Here is a 22,225-nt window from a genome sequence, read left to right as displayed (position 1 = left end):
TATTTATTGTAGAAATTTGGCCAAAGGAGAATTTTGTAGACTACAACAAAGAATATAAAGTCATCACTAATCCCACTATCAGAGATAACTGTGGTTAATATTTTGGTATATATCGTTTTAGATTATTTTCATATGTATATGAATTTTTTTTTCCTTCACAACTTTGGAGTTATACCTTACTCTTTGCTCTGTAATCTCTCTTTTTCTCATTTAATGTATTGAAAATATTTGACTAAATCATTAGTGTAATATGTTCTTTAAGCAGTCATTTGTGTGACTTCAAATGGATGTACTAGAACTTATTTAACCAGTCTACCATTGTTGTTTATTTAGATTGTTTCCAGTATTTCACTATTGTAATAATTCTCTATGCCAAGTTTTGGGGTATATTTCTGATTATTTTCTTTAGGATTAAAAGTGTAACTACTATGAGATCAGGGTTTTTGTTTGGTTTGCCCACTGATGAATTCTCAGTGCCCAGAGCAGTGCCTGCCTGATGGTGGGCATTCTGGGTGAGGCTGAAGCGGGAGAACCGTGTTAAGGGATGCGTACAGTCTAAAGACCTTGTACAGGGGTGCCTGGGTGGCTCAGTCGTTAAGCGTCTGCCTTCGGCTCAGGTCATGATTCCAGGGTCCTGGAATCGAGCCCCTCATCGGGCTCCCTGCTCAGTGGGAAGCCTGCTTCTCCCTCTCCCACTCCCCCTGCTTGTGTTCCCTCTCTCACTGTGTCTCTCTCTGTCAAATAAATAAAAAAATCTTAAAAAAAAAAAAATAAAGACCTTGTACATATCGACATGCCTCCTTTTTGAGGGCCAGGGATGATTCATCACAAGAAGGCAGTTGGCCCAGAACTGGCCAGCTGCCTGATGAGTTGCACAGGATGGAGCCTTCAGGCTACCACAGCTGCTGGGGGTCATTCAGCTGGTGGAATTTGCCTTGTTGCAACTGTGAGCCGGCTAGACTGCAAGTGAAGGCCAGGGCCTGTGGATTCCCGTGAAGTCCATTTCTGCTCCCCCAGGACATCCGCTGGCTGCAGTACTGAGGCTGTTGTAACTGCTGTGCCAAATCTCAGGCCCTGCCACAGCTGGATGATGGCGCGGGCGTGGGTCCTTCTCTCCCAGATCTTCCTGAATGAGTTCTCAGGACTTTTCAACTCTGAACTTTTGAAAACCGAGATTTTCTTAATTTGGGGGCTTTCAACTAAACTCACAAACAGTACACCCTTTTGAGGGTTAAGCCTTGTCTCAAGGAAAGCCTTGGGTAAAAGGAGTCACTTTCTTTACTGAATTATTAGCTGACAAGCTTAGATTAAGGTGTTTTGTTTTGGGGTTTGTGTGTGTGTGTGTGTGTGTGTGTGTGTGTGTGTGTGTGTGTGTGTTTTCAGAAAGTGAGGGGGCTAGAACCTTAGGTCTCAACATTTATCTTTGGTTTGCTTAAGCCCAAATAAATGACTGTGTGTCCCAAGCTAAATAACAATAACATGCCTATAAAATAAAAACCACAAAGACAAAGCAGAATGTGAAGAACAAGCAAATTTTATGCCAGGGATTAAGCTGCAGCATAAGGAAGTATCTGGACATCTCTAGGCCTGAATATCCTGGTCACTGTCAACAGATTCCAGATGATTGAAAGTATGGATTGAATTCAATAACTATTTATTGATCACATAGAATGTGTTCAATGTCAGAAGGTGCCTATAGGGAGTTTCACCTGAACAAGAAGGGGCAGAAGCACAAATTCACAACTCAGTGAGCAATACGGAGCTTGGTTAGGAGCCCAACCTTTGTTTGGGTTGGGCTGCCTAGTTTCTTTTTTTTTTTTTTTAAAGATTTTATTTATTTGAGAGAGAGAATGAGAGAGAGAGAGCACATGAGAGGGGGGAGGGTCAGAGGGAGAAGCAGACTCCCCGCTGAGCAGGGAGCCCGATGCAGGACTCGATCCCAGGACTCCGGGATCGTGACATGAGCTGAAGGCAGTCGCTTAACCAACTGAGCCACCCAGGCGCCCTGGGCTGCCTAGCTTCTAACCCTGGCTCTACCACTTTGTAGGTCCCTTGGCTTCAGTTTCCTAGCCCATAGAAAGCCTGTAAGATCCTCCAGAGTTGATAGGAGAATTAGATGAGTTACCATTTGTAGTGTATTTGGAACACTAGCTTAGGATGTGGGACATCTACTCTGCTGCTCTGTGGTTTCTTTCCAATGCCAAGGTCCTCCTAGGTGGGGTGGGGGTAACCAGGGGCATCGTTATTCAGTCTGTTATTGGAGTGTGTCCCCTGCATCTGCAGGAACTTCCTAGCTTCCACCTCTTTGTGACTTCCCTACCTTGCTAAGCAAGGCTTTTGGTCAGTCCCCAGCCTGTCCCTCAGCTGGGGGTTGGTGCAGCACTAGGCTGGGTGCTGTGAAAGGAAAAGGAATGATAAGATACGGTCTTCTCCTGATATTCTGGGCCTGTGAGGGACTAAGACCTCTGGCCCAGGAAGAGATGCTCTAGGGAAGAATGCTGGCATGAGTGTGGGGTTCTCAGAGTCCACATCCTTGGAGTTAGCGAGGCTTAGCAACAGGACAGCCTTCTAGCATGAGGACTATGGACTCCCAGAAATTGTAACCTTTCATCCAAATTCAGGATTTTTTGGATATTATGTGGAGAGATAGTCATTTAGCTTCTGCTCTAACATTTTCTTCATTTGTTCATTCAGTCACTCATTGGGCTACAGAGACTTTACTACTGTCTCATCAGACAGCATGATAAATCTATCCAAACAATTTCCAGCTGGTGGTTCTTATTCTGGTTTTGTAAAAAGTCAAATCTCTATTTTATGTATACGATGACATATATTATCTTCCTAAGTCTTTTTCTTTTCAGACTCATTTGTTCCAGATTCCCATCATTCAATATAAATGGCATGATTTCCCCATTTTCAGCCATTCTGATTGCTTTTCTTGGGAAGAATCTCAGGCTTGAATCTTCTTTTTAAAATGTAGCACAAAGATGAAGTTGCAACTCACTACATGTAGCATGAGACTCCACATCTACTAATCTAAGACTATTTTAGCTTCTGAAGGAAAATTTTCAAATGAGCCATTATCCACCCAGGTTTCTTCCACCCCATAGTTATGCATTTTGTTTTGTGAACCTACATGCAACAATTCACATGAATTTATTTTAAAGAACTTCAGCTCACCTCTTCTCTGATGTGATTTTGAATTCACCAATTAGAGGTATTTGTGCCATCTGTAATTCTGATAAGCACGAGTTTATCTCAGAAAAGGGAAAAAGAGCACGCTCCAGCCTCCGACTACAATAATAATCAATACTCTCTGGCTTTTGGGTTGGACCAGCTGACTATTCCTACAAGTCAGAGACTTGAGTCGCTGGCCAAGTTTGAAGCTCTTCACCCATTAGCAGACTGACACTGGGGAAAGTTGTGGAACCTCTCTGAACATCAGTTTCATCAACTGTAAACAGGAGAGATATTTCCCTACTAGACTTGAAGTGAGGGATAAATAAGACAAACCATGTAGAAGGTTAATCACAGTGCCAAACAAATGGTAAGCATTTAATAAATGTCAGTTATTTGATGTTATTTCATCTCTCCATCACATCCACTAGATACCACATAGACTGAAATTTCATTATCACTGTTACCATATTTTCCTATCTTGGATCTTCTGGAGCCTTTCTCATTTCTGAAGACTTTTAAAGGATTAATTGGCAATGATTTTGAAATGAGCCCAGAGACTTGTTTGAAGTAGCAACTGAGAGCAATTATGACTTCCTGTAGAGCACTAGATTAGCCTAGTGACAAATACAAATAATATCATTAATTTGGGTATGGGGGAGAGGGAAGACTAATCTGATTCTGCAAGAGCCGAGTTTTTAAATTAGATATGCAGAAATTCAAGACTATCCAGGATAATTTGTATTAGATTACATCACAGAACATTCAGGACTCAGGCCTTCCCTGCTATTTAGCGTCTGGTGGCTGATTGTTGCCTTCACCTTGGACATCATTTATCCAATTGCATCATAATGATTAAGGGCTTCTGGGGCCAGACTGCCCTGGCTCCACCATTTATCAGCTTGGTTAGGGTCACTGATGAAATCTTACATGGAATCTCAGTTTGTTCTTCATTTAAGTGTTGTCAAGAACATAAGGCGTTTTTAGGATTCTAGCAGAAAGGGCATCTAAAGTGCTTATTATGGTTCCTAGTCCACAGTTCTCAGTAAATGGTAGCTGTGATTTTAATTATGCTGAGAGAAAATTTCACAAAGGAACTGCCCGCAAAACACTACTCATTTGTAACTGAAAATTTTAATTGGAGCCTTGTCTAGAATACTTGTTTTTTTTTCTGGTCGAGGGCATAACACCATGACTGAGTGACAGAAAGAGAGTGCTTTCTATCAGCAGCCCACCGAGTTCCCTTTCACTGGAATTCAGCTTATTAGCTGCATGGCTAACTCCTCGAGCCAGGAAAACATGTTCCATACATGACACCGTTGTCAAGCAGAGGAGACAGATGTTTCTTGGCTTCCCCTCTCTGGGACTTAACAGCTCCTGAAGGTTAACCCTTATTGACTCATTAAGCCGCGTCTGCCTGGGGGTCAGTGGTGGCGACGCCTGTGTTAACCTCGACCAGCAGCCGTCGCCGGGGCTTTTCAAAGGGAGATGTCACGTTTGAGAGAAAGACAGGTGATACAACACACACGCCATCCTCAGATGGCCGTGGTTCCCTAGAGACGAGGGAAAAAAAGATGTGTTTTCTTAAAGGATTAGAAAAGAATACCCTTTGCTTTTTTTTTCTTCCTTGCGTAGCTTATTGGTAGGACATCTCAAAATTGGATCCCTTGTTCTCTGTCTTTAATATCTGTATTTGTTAAAGAGCACTGCTTGGGTCCAGCACACAGGACGGTAAGCATCCTAGAGACAAGTGTTGCAGTGGCTACCACTGAAGCGGTGATCAAACCAACTGGGAAAGGAGGGAAAACGCGATGTTATCCTCTCTTTCAATGAAGCATGGGAAATAACTGGTTTTATTTTCTCCTTCTCTCTGGTGTCCCATGGATGCAGTGATTCTTAATCTATTTTGATGTGCTTCGCTTTCTTTTTCTGCTTGCTGAGTCTGGAGGTACTTAGTTCATAGGCTAGTTACTCTTCTGCTAGCTCCCGGGTGCAGGTCGCCCTTCCTCTCTTTTGACTCCCTGGGACCCCAGGCTGTTTCTGAGCCAGGCATGCATGCTTGGGGAGAAAGTGTGCTGTCAGCAGCAGCAGATAATGTTTCCTGAGTGATTGGAAAATGGTCCCTAGACAGGTTACCGTGGCGGTATCTTAGTGAGCCAGTGCTGGCTTCTGGTGAACATCCTTTAGGAGGGGGTCAGAAATCACCTCTGTAATAATATTCTAGAATTATTTAAGCTGAAGCTTTATGATACTGTGTGTGCATTTATAATTATCACCTCTAATAATTTCTCTGGTACTGTAGACTTCAAGTTATTCGGAGGGAATAGGTGCTCACTCCCTTGGGCTTCTAGTCTGTTTTCTGGGGTTCACTCTATGCTTTCTAATTTCAGAAGGAGTGTTTTCTTTGGTGGCCAAATAAGTAGTTTCCTCTTGGTGGTGAAGAGAATGGTCAAAAGGTCGGGGATATGGATGGGGTTAGATCTGTGCTCTCCAATGTGGTACATCTGGCTAGTGGCTACCATATTGAACAGTGCAGATACAGAACATTTCCAGCATCACAGAAAACTCTACTATACAGCTCTGGGTTAGCTGGTCAAAAGAATAGGAGGCCCCCTGCTGGCTTGGAGGTCTTTATCAGTAGAAGTCAAGAGAGTACTGTAGAATTCATTAGGTTCTTATAACCACCTCCAACACATATATCTTTTACCTCCTTTGCCACTCTGGGACCACCAGGACTACTCCCATCATGTCACTCATCCATGAAGCCTAGGACTGCCTGGGGGATCTTCATCCCTAGACTCTAATTCCCTATGACTCATCCTCTTCTCCTTAAAGGATTTCACTGGCCTCTTAGAACTTAAGGTCTAAGGTCAATTGTCAGCATAATCCCCCATATCCTCAAGGCTTCTCTGAATTTTTTCTTCACCTCCTTGATGTCCATAAGATACTGCGTCCCCTGCAGCCCTCTCAAGAAATTGCTGCTTTCTCTCCCTTTCTTTCACCGTTGGACCTGGAAGTGAGGTAGGTGAATTCTTTAGCTCCTCATTTCCACCTCTAGACCACACACTCTCTCTTGTCACTAAAATCACTCAGCTATGAATCTCATGTCATCAACTTGATTCACCCAGTAGCCCCCACTGCCTTGTTGCAGGCAGTTAGCACAACTAGGATCACTCAGCCTGATTTCTTGAAGATGTTAGCTTTGGATCACTGCCATTCCCTCATCATTCTTTCTTTCTTAATTGTTGGCAACTTAAAAGTACATGTAGAGGATTCTCAGCTTCTTCTCCTCCAATTATCTTGTCTGCTATTCTATCTTGGCACCTCCCTCTCATCGTCAGTCATAGTCTGGGAGACCTTGCTCTTATCCTTAATGTAAACTTTGCCAGAGTCTTAATTTCAAACATTCACTTCCCTGAGCACCATTTTCATCTTTATAGCCCACTTCCTGTGGCACCCTGACTCCACTAGGACCTTCAATCTAGTGTCTCCACTGGTCAAACACCAAAGGCAGCCCTTCTGGGTGGATGAATGAGAAAGAGTTGTCCTCTCTGTGTGATGAAGCCCCACGCCAGGGCTCATGACCCGGGACACAGGGTAGATTTCAGTCCCCACTCACTCCTTTGAGCTGGGCACAAACTTGGCAAGTGTACATGAAAGCCCTGTTTCCATCCATCCCATCTATCGCATTTCAATGGTTCCTTTCCAGCATCCCTAGGATCAAGTTTCTGTCTTTATCTAGTTTTATTTCCATGGCCAATCATTATTATCACTCTTTTGCATAAAAACTCAACTCCCATGACTCTCTCTTTCTTTATTGTACTCTCCTGGCTAAACTCTAACGCTGGCTAAATCCAACTAATGATTTTTCCTCCATGGCTGTAGCTTTGCTACTCACTTGGCCAAGGGAAACCACTTAATCGTGCTGCCTGTTATTACCTCAAATTCATGAGCACCAACTGTAACTTGGCCATAATCCTACCCATCAATTATACTGTATGTTCTTATCAAATTCTCTATCACCTTAGATAATTCTTTCATTTCTTCTTCCTTCTCTTCAAAAGGTTAACACCTCCTCCCTCACTGAGTTTCAGCTGATGACCTCACTTTCCTCTTCACTGAGGCAATGGAAGCCACCAGAAGAGCGCTTCTACACGTTCTTCCCAGCACACCCGCCCTCCCACCTCTACTGTGTTCACACACCGGGCCTCCTCTTCTGCTGGGCTTTGGGGTCCACCTGGGTCCTGGATCTCATTGCTCTTGCCTACTCAAGGACATTGCTGCAGGAATTCTCCCTGCTCTCTTCTTTCTCACCAAATAATGCCTTCCATTGGATCATTTCTAGCAGAATACAGATGTTATTTCCTTCATCTTAAGCACAGCCCTCCATAGGGCCCATTTCCCTCTTTAGTCACTGTTCCATTTTTCAATTTCTTTTCATAGGAAATATCTTTGGATGTGTTGTCCGTACTTGAGAGCTCCAGGGTTCTGACCAGGCTTGCCCCTCCCTGCTCCACCAGTGCTGCCTTTGTTAGGGTCACCAGTGTCACCCACGTGGCTCAGCCCTGCAATCAATGATCACCCTTCCTCTCCTTGGTCCTATTAGAGGCATTTAACATAGCAGGTGGTGTCTCTTTCTTGAAATATTTTTTCACTTAGGTTTCAGGACACTCGCTCTTCTAGGTTCCTCTTACCAACTTTTCTCCACAGTGACTTCTTCACTGGTTTTTCCTCATCTCTCCCCTCTAAATATCGGAATGCCCCAGAGTCAGTCCTGGATCCTCTTCTCTTTTCTACTGCTCCCTACCCGATCTTAGCTGGTCTCATGGCTTCAAGTAACATTTTTATGTTGATGATTTCCAAATTTATGTTTTTAAGCCCAAACGCTCCCCAGAAGTTCTGATTTGTACTTCAAATTCTAGTTGTCTGCTTAGCATCTCCACTTGGATATCAAATAGGCATTACAAGGTGAACAAGATCAAACTGAGTACCTGATATACATTCCTTCCCCCTGCTACCCGCATGGTCTTCCCTATCTCTATAATGGCAATTCTTTTCTTTTAGTTGGAGTCATAGGTTTATCTTTTTTCCCCCCAATATCCACAAATCCTATTGGTTCTGCCTTTAAAATATATCCAGAATCTAATCACTCCTTGCCTCCTAGATGAGCCATTCCAGATGCCACCATCCTACCACCTTGGATGAGCCTCCATTATCTCTTATCAAATATTTGTAATAGCCTCCTAACTGGTCTCCTTGCTTTCACCCTTGCTCTGTTTTAGTCTATTTTCCACACAGCAGCCAAAGTAATCATTGTGTCATTTCCCTACCTACAATCCTACGATGGCTTCCCAGCTCACTCAGAGTAAAAGCCAATGTCCTATCCATTATGATATGATCTGGTTCCCTGTAACTTCTATGTCTAGCTGCTCTCTGGCCTCCTCTCCTACCATTTTCCTCTCTCACTCCGTTCCAGCCACACTGCTTCCTTGAATTCACCAGACAGCCTACTGCCTCAGGACCTTTGCACACGCTATACCTATGCCCCAAATTCTCTTTATCCAGATAGCCACATGGCTCATGCCCTTGTTTCCTTCAGATCTTCACTTAAAACTCTCAGTGAAGTCTTTTATAGATACTGTATCTAAAATTTTTTCTCCTATGTATTCTTTCTCTCTCTTCCCTCCTTCTTTTTCTTCTCTGCTTTTTCTCCTTAGTACTATTTAGCTCTATCTAACATAACATATATTTTATATTGCTTTTTTAAAAAATCTGGCTCTCCCACAAGAGCAAGACTTTTATTTGCTTGTGTTCGTTTTGCTTGCTGCTATATCTTCAGTGCCTAGAAAAGCACTAGGCCCCCAGCAGAGGGTTAGCACATCTTTGTTGAATGACTAAGTGAAGGTAAGGAGGATTTGCCAGGGCTGCCTCTTTTTGCAAAGAATTATAACCTTATGACCTACTGCGTAAGAGCATGGACTGAAAATCCTACCTGCTCAGCCCTGGATTGGTTACCGAATCTGTTTCCTCCTGCGTAAAATGGGGTAATAAGAGCTTAGGGTTGGGAGCATTAAGTGAAGTAATATATGCAGAAAAATACATGTGGATGAGATACGTAGAGATGAAACATGTGGCGCAAGGGCACAGTAAGTCTCTATTCTCAGCACTCTAATTATTACCTGCTAACATTATGTCATCTTCCCTTCTTCCCATTATACTTTCCTCACAGGTTGTTTACAGCATCACGAAACCCCATTTGTAGGAATCCCAACCCTGCTGCTCATTAGCTGTGTGATTTAGGACAATTTACTTAATCTTTCCTTTTTTTAAATAAGATTTTATTTATTTGTTTATTTGACAGAGAGAGACACAGCGAAAGAGAGAACACAAGCAGGAGGAGTGGGAGAGGGAGAAGCAGGCTTTCCGCTGAGCAGGGAGCCCCATGCAGGGCTCGATCCCAGGACCCTGGGATCATGACCTGAGCCGAAGGCAGATGCTTGACGCTTAACGACTGAGCCACCCAGGCGCCCCTCAATTTACTTAATCTTTCTGAACCTCTGTTGTCTCACCTTCAGACTAGAGACAGTAATACTGCTTTGCAGAGTTGTGGTGCAGATGAAATGATGTGTCAAGAGGGGGCTGGTATCTTTTCTGACACATAGTAAATGCTCAATAAGTGATGGCTCTTAATTGTGTCGTGGGGGTGTGGGATATGGAGGGGGCCTTCTGGCAGGGCAAGCATGGACTGGCCTGTGGGGTCAGTGGGACTGTTCACATTCAAGTTCTTCTAAAATTGGAGTTTCTCTGAGAGCAGTCTGTGCAACCACAATAGTTAATTCAGCTCTTTTTTTTTTTCTCACCAAGATCACTCCAAGTTTTTTAGCAGGGATTGTCATTTTTAGAGTTTCTTGAGATGTTTCTTTTTATAGTTTCTGTCTTCCATAAACTTTTTTTTCTGATTTTTAAACATCCTATGTAGTCTATGAGAATATACATATACATATTCCTTCTTCATTTGTTTTTATTCAATTTCAAGAAACACTGTTATTCTCTTCCAAGGTTCCAGTCACTTCCATACCGCTAATCAGCCCTTCCTTGTTGATTGGAATCACAGAAAGCAGCAAATCCACTTGGCTTCCCCTCTACGTTTTAAGTATCCAGCAATGAGATTGACATTATTTATAGATTATAGGGCAATTGCACAAAGTGGTCTAAACTGACCTGTTTTAAATTAATATACCCTCAAACCAGACTTAACCAGCTTTAGTACAATCCTGAGAATTACTCCCTCCCCATATCCCAGTAAGCTGATTATTCAACACCACCCACTTTCACCCTCATACATTCTTAGGTATTGTTGCCCAAACTCATCTTCTGTCCTGATTTCAGAAGGCACTCCATGAATGGAAGAATCCCTTAGGGGACAGAAGTGAGAGTTAAAGCCTACACTAAATACATGAGCTCATCTTTTTAGAATCCTGCAGAACAGAGAGTGGAATTTTGCCAACACTTCACATTGACCAGGAAAACTTTCAACATTGTCTATTTCCTTTCTCTTACACAGATTAAATATCTTTAGGATAATCTACTAGAAGATGACAGAGAAGAAAGACCACCCTCATCCTGGTCATGGGTCAGATTTTAAGTAAGTGTGCAAAATGAAGTAAAATGGTTAGACACAGAGAGAAATTTCTGAATATGATTTTTAAAATGATTTTTCTCCTAAGTGTTGAGGTAGGGTGGTAACATAATCTTTGCAGCTAACAAGGGACTTTCCAATTGTGAAATAGAACATTGTTAGATATTTTGTGCCATAGTATGATCCAGTTTTGGAAGGAAGTGAATGTGATTGCTAATTAGCTTGAACTTATTTAATTTATGAAATAAAACCCTCCTCTTCAGTATTTCGTTGCATAGAGTCATGTCCTACCTTCTGCAGAAATGAAATAAGTACTAATTGAATTCAGTTTTTCGTCTAATGAAGTAAGAACTTGTTAACTTCTCTCCCTCAAATCTGTCATCTTTTCTTTATGTAATTCTTAAACACTCATCCAGATTCCACTTCTCCTATGTCCCTCCAGCTCTTGAAAAGAAACTAAGAAAAAAAGAAATGAGATTTTTGAAGTTGTTTTGCTGTACCAAAAACACTCTTTAAAAACGAAGTCATAGAACAAAACAACTTTGGAAATCAACTCATTTCTCCAGCAACTTCTTTCAGCAGAGCCTAGTGGGTGGGTCATGCCATGGAAAGAGGTCAGACTTCTGGTATCAGGACACATTTTTTCCCCCCAAGATGTTGAGGAAATTAACAGTACTGGTAACTCACTGCTCAGGCAAATGGCTTGATATGAAGGGGAGACTTCTTTAGTTGTGGTTTTCTGGTACCAAGAAGGGAATGGCCTTTTCTGCTCTTCCTATAAAAAGGTGAACTATCGCCCCAGAGCCCACCAGTCTTCTCCATTCTTTGCACTCCTAAAGTGCTTATGAGTTCCTATACTCATCTGAATCCTTAAACTGTCTTGCATTACTCTCTCAGGGCTTACTGTCTTATTTCCTCAACTAGATTGTCTCAGCTCACCTTATGGGAAGAGGTGAGGTCTTAAACATTGTGTCTCGAGGTGGATACTTTAACCAAAATTTTCTCACGTACTATGTCAGAAACATCTGGAAACATTTAAGTAAGTGCAGATTCTTAGGCCCCACCCATTTTTACTAACCTAGTATTGGCTGAAGTGAGAACCAAGAATATGAATTTTAACAGTCTCCCCAGGTGATGCCTATGCACTGGTGTTTGAGAACCATAGCCTCATAGGTGTGGAGTAGCTGCTTGATGACTGGCTTGGACAACTTCCCACTGATACCCTTCAATTACCCTCAGAACAAGTCCTTTGGGGCCACAGGCTCTAGCAAGGCTGGGCCTACGAGTAGAACTCGTACTTGTATTCATATAACGAATGGTAACATGAGCTTACCCTTCTGGGTATGGGTATATGACGAGGAGTTAGGGAGATAGAAACAGTTTCTGCCTCTGTGGGTCATACAGTCTCGTCACATAACTTAAGGAAGCTGGAAATAGTCCCTTCATCAACATCTTCTCTTCATTTTTCTTTTTTATTCCTCAGATATTTTACAAGTATCTTCTTTTAGCCAGACTCTGCTCTACAATGAACAAGACAGATCACGACCCCTCCTCTCTCACAGAGTAGTGAGGAGTAGTAAGGAGAAAAAGGAAATAAACAAGTAAACCCAAACCCCCAAGTTAATCACAGATCATGACAATTGCAATGAAGGAAATAAAGTAATGGGTGGAGAGACTGACTTCAAAGGGTGAGGGCTAGGCAAAGCCACTCTGTGGGGTGGCAGTGGGGCTGGGACTGGATGGAAGAAGGTCTTGGGTCATGCCTGGAACTGGGGCAGATTGATAAGTCGTTTGCAGCACACATGCCTCTGACGGAATAGTGATGATGATGACGATGATGATGAACATGAGCTATTATTTAGGAGCGTTTCCCATGTGTCAGCTCTGTGTTAAACATTTTATGTGCTCTGCTGTATTCGATCTTGGCAGGAAACCCAGGAGATAGATGTTATGACTCCTACTTTGAGATGGGGCAGCTGAGGAAGCTCAGGGAGATTAAGCGACTTGTTCAGGTCACACGGCCAGTGAGTGGCAGAGTGGGCAATCAGACTTAGCTCCATGTCATGGCAGAGTCTGCACTCCTTGGAGCTAGAGATTTCCCTCAGTGGTGGTGTGAGGCTGCTGCCCCTGATGGCAGAGGAAGCACAATGAAATGGAAACTGCACAGGCTTGTTGTGATGACAATGATGGTTAATATAACAAGTGTAATAGTAATGATTGAACTCTGTTGAGTGCCCGCTCTCTGCAAAGCACTAGGCAGAGCACTTAGATTCGTTAGCTCATGGGATCCTCAAAATCATCCAGTGATACGAGATGAGAAAGTTGGGGTTCAGGGAGCTTAAGCGACTTGGCCATAGTCACTCAACTGGTCAATGGTAGAACCCGATTCACACTTATGAGGTCTGATTCTGAATCCTGACTCTCTCTGCTTCCCTGATGAAAAAAGCCAGAGTCTGAGCAAGGGCCTTAGACACACTTAGATACACTATAGCTCAAAATAGTCAACCTCCCTCCCCCACCATAGCTCTCTTTCTTCTGGGCTGGTTCCTGACGCCTGTGACCTTCTCTTCTTGCCCTTTGGGACTCTTGCTTACAGACCTGCTGTTCTTTTCCTCCCCTCTGCTGTTTGATGAGAGTTGACAGTTATTGGCAAGTACCTGGGCATGTCACATTTTTTTCTATCTTTAGAATGCTGTCAATCCAGCATTAAATCACCTTCAATCATTAACAAGCCAGAATGGCTTTGTCTGTCATCATCTTTCCATGGGTGTGGGATTTCTGAAAGCAGGATGCAGAGAAGCTAACCTCTGATGGTGGGAGAAGGCGGGAGAAAGAAGGCGGGAGAAGGCGGGAGAAGGCCTGTCTGGTGCCAAGACTGCAGCAGGCTGGCAGGGCAAGGTCTTAGCAAGGACTCTGGAAAACTGGGATGGAGAGGAAGGTGGAGACTCCCAGGGACTGTGATTCCCCCGGGGAAGGAAAGGGGCCCCTCAGAATGGGACATGGTGGTGAACCAAAGCCAACCTCACTGTTTTGCCAAGGGTGGTCCTTTCTGCTAGCTCTCGTTGAATCAACTTTGGCTCTACAACAAGAACACTGGTCTAGTTATACATCTTCATGTGACGGCAATGATGGCAGAACACTACTATTACGACTCCATGTTGTTTGCTTTTCAATTTTGGTTAAAATCTGAGCCTTGCCTCATTCCTGGCAAATCTAGTACTTTCCCTTTTGGACCTGTTCTCCTTGGGCTATTCTGTGGCTTGGATGCAATTACATGTTGGGGGATGACCTGGCCCCATTTCCTTCATTCTTTGGGTTGATTTGGGCTGGGATTAGTGGGGTATGGCTTCATCCCTTGTGACTGGGGTTGAGCTAAATTGGGTTTGGGATAAAAATGAGGGCTCATTCACTATCCACCAACCCCAAATTTTCATGTCCCTACTAGTGTGATTTTGACACCTGCCAACCGGTCAGACTTTTTGAAATGCTATTATCTTCTCAAACTTGAATCTGGGATTTTACATAGTCAAAGAGAGGCTTTTAGCTTCACTTTAATCTTGGATTTTGGTATGAAAAATTATTTTGGCATCAGTGTTCCATTTTCTTTTCTATCCAGGCTAATCACATATAATAATGAGCTATCCATATTACATGCATTAAAACCGTTAATGGGTTTATTGTCAAAAAGGATTAAAGCTGGGTTTGTATCATATTTTACAAAATAGTTTTTTTTTTAAGTAAACACTTTTATTATCATTTGTGGCTTTTGTGGATCAGAAATTTAGGAAGAGCTTGCATATTTGTAAGAAGTTCTTGAAAAAGCTAGGAATATATAGGTGGCATCTCATCACACACTGCAGGTTGGAAGGGCAGCAAACCGGGAATCTGCTGGCCTGCACTCTGTTCTTGCTTTGGCGCCAAGTAGCTGTGTGATGGTGGGCAAATGCCCTTGCCTCTTCGTGCCTTGGCTTCCTCATTTGCAAAGTAAGGTCAGAGGTGAGGGGGGCAGGACAGAGGCTGCACTAGCTGCCTCCTATGCCCCCTTCCAACCATGATTATTTCTTAAAAACTTTTATTATTGAAGTGGAGTTGATGTTCAATATTATACTAGCTTCAGGTATACAACATAGTAATTTGACAATTCATGATTTTTTTCTCTCTAATGAACGTGATCCTTGACTTTACTAAGTGTCCCTTTGTGTCACTATCGGGGCAGCAACTTGATTTGAACGTGTTTCTATTTTAGGGCTCTAATGTAATGTATGGTTTCTCTCATTTTAAAATCGTCATGGCAATCTTGATAATGAATTTAGATTTTCACCATCTCAAGCTCTGATTGAGGTTGTGTGATACTTGGATGAAAGGTGTCCAGTGATTCTTTTAAACTGTAGGACATGTCTTCTCTCTGGGTTTCCAAATCACAACTTTGAACATAATCTTTTCTTATTAGTGCAGGCTTTATCGAAGCTTTAGACAGCAGCTATCAAAAATCAACCAGCTTTATGCATTGGCTTTTTTTTTTTTCCCTTTAAACTCTTTTGGCAAGCTTCAGTGTGCTCGTATAACCATAAAACGCAAGGGGACTTCTTTCCCTGTTAATAGAAGAGCTAAAGACCAGGCTAACAGGTTTGCTGCCGTGCTAATATGCAATAATCTGTGATAACTATAATTAACTTGTGTGTCATAGGTTGACTCACCAGAACATTCGCACCCTGCAGGATTGATATTCCTCCTTGAGACGCAAGCAGATGCTTCCAACAACTGTCTAGAGCCCCAGTTCTGCAGCCTGGGTTTTGTAGCATTTATCCTTGGCAGGAGCACCATCTATTTTAGGAAGGCATTTTGACACTTTACCTCTCGGTTACAGTGTCTCCCAAAATGCACTCAGTGAACGGAACAGTCCTCACCCCCATGCTACAGTCAGCCCCAGCATGTTCTGTAGCAGAGCTGGCCCAAGACCAAAATAGCTATTTGGCACTGGGTTTATTCTGGGTCTCAAGGAAGATTCCTGACCATTCATTGCCAGCTTTTTCCTGGACTTCCTCTCCTTCTAGCCAGTTCTGTTATGCAAAAAGACTAGACCTCCAAGCTTAGGAGTTCTCACCAGGGTAGCATTTGATGAGAAAGGGCATGTCACTGGGCTTCACGTTTGGGTTCTTCTGAGGACTTTTTGGAAAGAAGATCTTTTTCCTGGGAATCCTGTAGGCTGCCTGGCTTCTCGGGGAAAGCTGTTCTTCCTTGCATGGGTTTAGGGGAGAGTTAGGGAGACTGTCTGCTGCTTCCCTTTGAGGCAAAGGGAAGAACCATGATGATAAAGCATTTAGCGAATGAAGCAAATAGCATACATGTACATAGAATAAAAATTTAGGGGTTTATATGAAACAAGACCACAGTTTATTTTCTAGATCTGGGAAGGATAGAATTGTAGCACAAAAGGCAGTTCTAATCCAGTGAGAATAAGTTAGTGAGGTCTGAGCAGAGACTAGTAGTGAGGAGGTGCTTCATGGAATGGACTCTAGGGATGATCTTATGGTGATCAATCGTTTTCTAAACCATCTTTGGTTTCCTAGGAGTCCATCTCTGTATTCTTAAACCCTAACCCTACAGCACCTAAGTCACACTAGTAAGAGGATCTGGTTTGGTACTAGTGACATTTACCAAAAACTCAAAGTGCTTCAGAGAAGAAAGAAGTAAAATCTCTTAATGCTGTTTATAGTAAATATTTAAAAAATTACAAAGTACCATCTGTCACATTTCTGACATAAAACAACGTCTGACTTGTTTTTAGGCATCATGGGGACGTCTTTACTTGTTCTTTATTAAAGTTTCCTTAATCTTTTTTGAGGCTCATGAATTCCCCTCAAATGGTTTCTTGTAAGTCTGTCATTAGAAGTGGTACAAATTCATAGACTTCTCTACCGTTTTCCCGTGAGAAGGAGGATCTCACCACAACATGTGTCCTGAATGAGGAAAGCTATGCAAATTGTTAAGAGTAAGGTCTATATGATCAGTCACCTTAGGAATCACCTTAGGAAGAGCTTGCATATTGTAAGAAGTTCTTGAAAAAGCTAGGAATATATAGGTGGCATCTGAAAACAAAAGAAATGCAGAAACAAATAATCATTAGGCTGGTCATGAATTTTTTTTTTTTTTTGAGTTACAGAATATAACCCGTGAGATCTGCCATGAATCTTTCTTGGTGCCTGCAAGCCTGGAGGAGAAAACAGATTTTCCTAGATCTGAAAAATTTTGGCACCGTTTCCCAAGTAACTGCATAAAGACCTCCACGTATTGACAGCTCAAAGATTCTAAGAGAGATTATCTTGCAAGATTTAGAAAATAATGACAAGAGAATCAGGACATTTCCTGAGGATAAATGACCAGCTGGAAGGAATTCACAACATTAACTTCAACCAAGGGCCATTAACCTACCTGTTCCCTGAAATTGCCCTTGACTGCTCACCATGGAGGCTGGACACGTGCTGCTCCCCATCCAGGTGAACTGGAGAAGGTGGAATGACTATTTCTGGATAATAGGCCAGTAATGTTATTTTCACGAGTTTGCAAGTTTCACTTAGTAGCAAGTACCATTAGCCAGAAGTTTAATACTGTTCCTGGCGGTTGAGGCTAGAAGAACAGAGCCAGCGGCCCAGGGGGAGACCTGGCATCCTGCCTTGAGACGGCTGACCTGGCTCACAGTTTGTAAGGTCTGTGCCTGGGGGTTTTTCGACAAATCCATAATCTTGAAAATCGTAGCACAGGAACGTATCTTAGGGCAAATTTTGGAAAAGCATTATCACGAAATTTTTAGAGGCAGTAAAAGAAGGGCTTGAATTAAGGTGAAAGAGTGAGAATTAACTGCCTGATAGTCTTCATAAAACTGCCGTTGTTACTTTGTAAAGTCTTCGTAATTATACTTCAAAGCCAAGGCGCATCTTCAAAATTTCCCTATTTTCTCTTAATCATTAATGATATCCTCTATTTGTTATTCTTTTGAAGTGCAGCATTTTCCAGAGTGAATGAGTAGGAAGTCTTATTAAGGAGATAAGCAAAGCAACAATGTGAAGACAGGGTGATTTCTAAAGGGGATAATCTGTTGTTCCTTTAATTACAATATTTGCAGTTAAATTGTTTTGGTTATTAACCTACTGCAAGATACAGTACAATTTACATTTTTCTCATTTTTAAAGCTCAAACAAAGCATATTTTAAATGATTGCAAATATTATACCTGAACACTTTTACCTTTAGAAATTCACATTTTAGTTTTCAAATGATTAAGTGGCATCTCAAAAAACAAGTGTATCTGAGTATAAAAAGGAATATCAGGAATACAATTACTTAAAAATAATCCATTTGCATTTATAATACATTTAAGAATGTGAAATGAATATTTTATGCAGAATCCACTTTTGACATGAAGATGGTTTCACATTTAAAATTCTCTACTCAAATGTGTTCTTTGAGTACATTCATCCATTCATTGTTTTCAGGTCCAAGCGACTGTCAAAGGAAGGGAGCGTTTAGTGATATTCCAAGAGTAATTTCTACATTTGTAGAAAAAATTAATTAGAATCTTTATGTTAATGTGGTATGCTCAGCCCACCTTTGCTTCTTCATAGGGTTGAGTAAACAGATGGCTAATTTTTAGGTTTTCCTGTGAAAGTGACAGCATGGCATCTCTATCCAGACTTCAGAAGCGGGAAATTCAGATTGAAATTTAATGAACATCAAGTATATGCTATAACTCCCCTCACATTAGAAAATAGGTAGACATGTGAGTGGTGTGGATAAAGGCAGAAATGTCTTGACAAAGTAACGCTGGGGATGGCATATTGTCTCCTTGTGTGGCCCATCCTGGGCTCTGCTCTCTCAGTACATCTTTTGTCTTGGCCCCCCTGAGGCTCCTGTTCTCTGAGCTCCTCCTTCTCCCCAGGTTCTTGTGGGGGGAGGTTTGTGATCCACTGCTTCTGGCACAAGGGTAACCGGGCTGAAACATGCCCTCCATTGGCAAAAGCCGGAAAGCTAATAAGCTGTCAGAAGCCTCCTGCCAATTACTTGACTAAACCAGCTGAAAGGTGTTACTGTTTAATCCTATCCTATTCTATATTCTATGGGCTACAAGTAGACATAACCAAGTTTAGCTTATGGATTCATAGAAGCTTAGGGCTGGAAGGAGCTTTTGAGATCCTTTAGTGCAGTGGGTTTCAAAGTTTCCCCAGCGTACATATTTTGGGGGAAGGGAGCCAGAAAGGCAGCTCAGTCCCTCTCAAAAAGCACAAGTCAGGTTTTGTTTTATACGTTGGGGTTCTAAGCAGGACTTCTTTAGGGAAGAAGGTTCTGTCATTTTTCCAATGAAATATTTGAAAACCACTGATCCTGTCTTTTTACGGAAATAGAGGCCCAGAGAGATGTTATGTCTTAATTCAGTGTCACTTGCAAATATAGAGATTTTTTACCTAGACTTGAATTTCTTACTTAGACAGTATGTAATAAGTATAGCATCCTTTTCTCAAAACTTCTTGGCTTGAAAGCCACGAACAGAGCATCTCTATGGCCTCTTTTCTGTGTCCCCGTTGTTTCACTTTTGCAAGTTTGCAACCTCAGCATGTGTGAATGAGCCAGATGTGTGCGGGCATGTGTGCATGTGCTCACTCACATCAGGCTGTGGGAGCAACAGGCCTGTAGAACTTGGGGATCAAGTTGGTCACCCCAGTAGCTGAGGGGACAGTACTTAAAATACTTCCTAGGTGTCTCATATAATGGCAGGTGCTACTCACTGTAGGGAGCAGATGATACACACAATCCCAAACCTCTTGGCCTTATTGCCAGTCATGTGGCTCTGATCCTGGTGTTGATTGAAGAGCTTTGGATGTTTTGGGGAGGCCATTAGTTTAACCAGAGTGTTCTGTCCTGGGTGTGATATGCAAACTCTTTAGTGCACAGCGTGTTAGGGTTAGGGAGACGGGGCAATAGGACACTGCTACCCTATACCAGTGTAACAAAGGAGTCCATCCCCACGGTTACATTATCCCTTGAATGAAATTGGTTGTTTCCAACATTCCCATAGGTCACAAAATGCTAAACCCAGGTATTCAGTTTGCCTCCTATGCATTCAGTTCAATTTGGTCTCACTGACATTTCTGCACGTGCCCAGCACTTAGGAAGGAAAAGCCCCACTGAGTTAACTTAGGCCAGAATGTCCATATTTCTTTGTAATAGGTTATTTAAAAATAGGCTTAAACAAGGGTTGAAAACGTAAGGTCCATCAGAAATATATTATAAATTAACGAAGAGGGGAGCTGGGGAAGCCCACCTGAGAGGCTAGCCAGTCCCAGCCTACTGTTACCATGGGGGCCTTGGTGTCAGATCTTCCAAATCAAGTGAAGCAAAAAAAAAAATCCAGGTTCTTTTTTTATTTTTTTAAAGATTTTACTTATTTATCTGGCAATGAGAGACACAGCGAGAGAGGGAACACAAGCAGGGGGAGTGGGAGAGGGAGAAGCAGCCTTCATGTGGAGCAGGGAGCCCGATGCGGGGCTCGATCCTAGGACCCTGGGATCATGACCTGAGCTGAAGGCAGACGCTTAACCACTGAGCCACCCAGCCGCCCCTTAAATCCAGTTTTAAATGTTGCATATGCCAGCTTTTAAGCTGTTGTCAACTAAGTAAAAAAAATGGAAAGCCCACATCTGTGAGCTATATCCTGGGTGCAGAAAGCCCAGTCTGGGGCCAGCGCTTCAAACTAAGCTTTGAATGGGATCAGTGAGCACATTCATAGTTGACTGTCCCACTCTGTGAAACATATTGTCTCTGAGTCCATGAAGCAGGAAGGCCTGCACGGCACATATGGTTTCGTAGACGTATTGTGGGCAGCCGATGAATATTAATCATCAGCAGTAGCTTTACCAGCACCATCATACAAGCTTGACAAAGGCCTTGTGGAGCCGCGAGCCGCAACCCTGCAACAGTAATAATTGTGGGACTACTCTGGAAAATGATGATCTAGAATTAGATTTCACTCACATGCTTACAAGCAGAGAGAGAAATAGGCTTATAGTGTGGTCCAAGGGCTGGGATATTGTAAAATAGTTTTTGAAGTTCTCTAGATTGAAGAACGGAGTAGTTTGCACTCCATGAAGACTTAGTACAGGTAAATCTATACGGCGGCTACCTGGTTTCATGGAAACAGCAAAATAGTTATTTGCTTGATGGGTATGGTTACTGCCGCTGCCGATCCTCTGTTATACACAATCATAAGCGCTTGCTTTCCGGATTTCATAACGGTGTAACAAAAGCCAAGTTTAAGAGATTATTCCCTAAAGAGAATAAAAATATATTTTTTTATGGAAATGGATTGAGGTGATAATGTGTGTATTAGTTCTAACAAAAAAAAAACGTGCCTGCTATGGACTGAAAGTTTGCCTTCCCCCGGAATTCATATGATGATATTTGGAGATGGGGCCTCTGGGAGGTGATTAGGTCATGACAGTGGAACCTTCCTGAATGGGATTGGTGCTCTTATAAAAGACGCCTCAGGGCCCCCTCACCCCTTCCCTCGAGTCAGGTTACAGTGAAAAGAAGTCGGTCTATGAACCAGGAAGAAGGGCCTCACCAGACAACGACTCTGTGCCTGGGTCCCGGACTTCCCAGGATCCAGAACTGTGAGAAATACATTTCTGTTGTTTATAAGCCACCGAGGCTATGGTATTTTGCTATAGATGCCTGATCAGACAAAGACAACCCTTAAAATAAAAATTCACAACTCCAAAGCTGCCCTCGTCAACAGAATTAGTATTTATGGCTGGAGAAATCTTAGAGATGATCTATGTCAACTCTAGTCTTTATGATGAGTAAACTAAGGCACAGAGAGGTCAAGTGATTGGCCCAGTGCCACACAGCACTAGAAACCAAATCCCTGTGACATTTGTAGATATAGACTACAGTTCTAATTACATACCAATGACCTAAATTCCATGACATGTAGTATTTATTATTTTGCCAAAACAGGGATTTGAATGCCATTGTAGTGTTGCTGTTACATTGAGATAAGTCACTTCACTGGTGAAGGAGCCTAAATGACCACTTAGTATCTAATCTCAACCCAGCTGTGTTGTTTTCTGCTCTAAAGGCACTTAAATTGTTTGGTTACATTTTATTGCCTGGCTTATGTTGTAGACCCTCAATAAAATGTTTCTTAAATGAAGGAGTGGATGAAAGACTACCTTTTATAGAGAAAATTATATGCTGTTGAGGCATTTGCAAATATGATTATTCAAAATTTCCCCTGATGTTAAATTAACTTTTGTGAAGGCTAAGGTCAACTCTAGTTTGTATTAATAGTAAAGATCCTCTACATAAAGAAGTGGAATCCCCGGTGGTTTCTGCATGGGAATTTTTTTTTTTTTTT

General features: G+C 42.3%; 1 pseudogene; it reads left to right on the top strand.

Moving 5' to 3' along the window:
* Nucleotides 1-22,225, top strand: part of LOC113922312 — an 86,324-nt pseudogene that overhangs the window by 7,022 nt on the left and 57,077 nt on the right.

This window comes from Zalophus californianus, chromosome 9 (assembly GCF_009762305.2).
Source record: "Zalophus californianus isolate mZalCal1 chromosome 9, mZalCal1.pri.v2, whole genome shotgun sequence".
Lineage (NCBI taxonomy): Eukaryota > Metazoa > Chordata > Mammalia > Carnivora > Otariidae > Zalophus > Zalophus californianus.
This window is presented reverse-complemented; position numbering and strand designations above follow the sequence as displayed.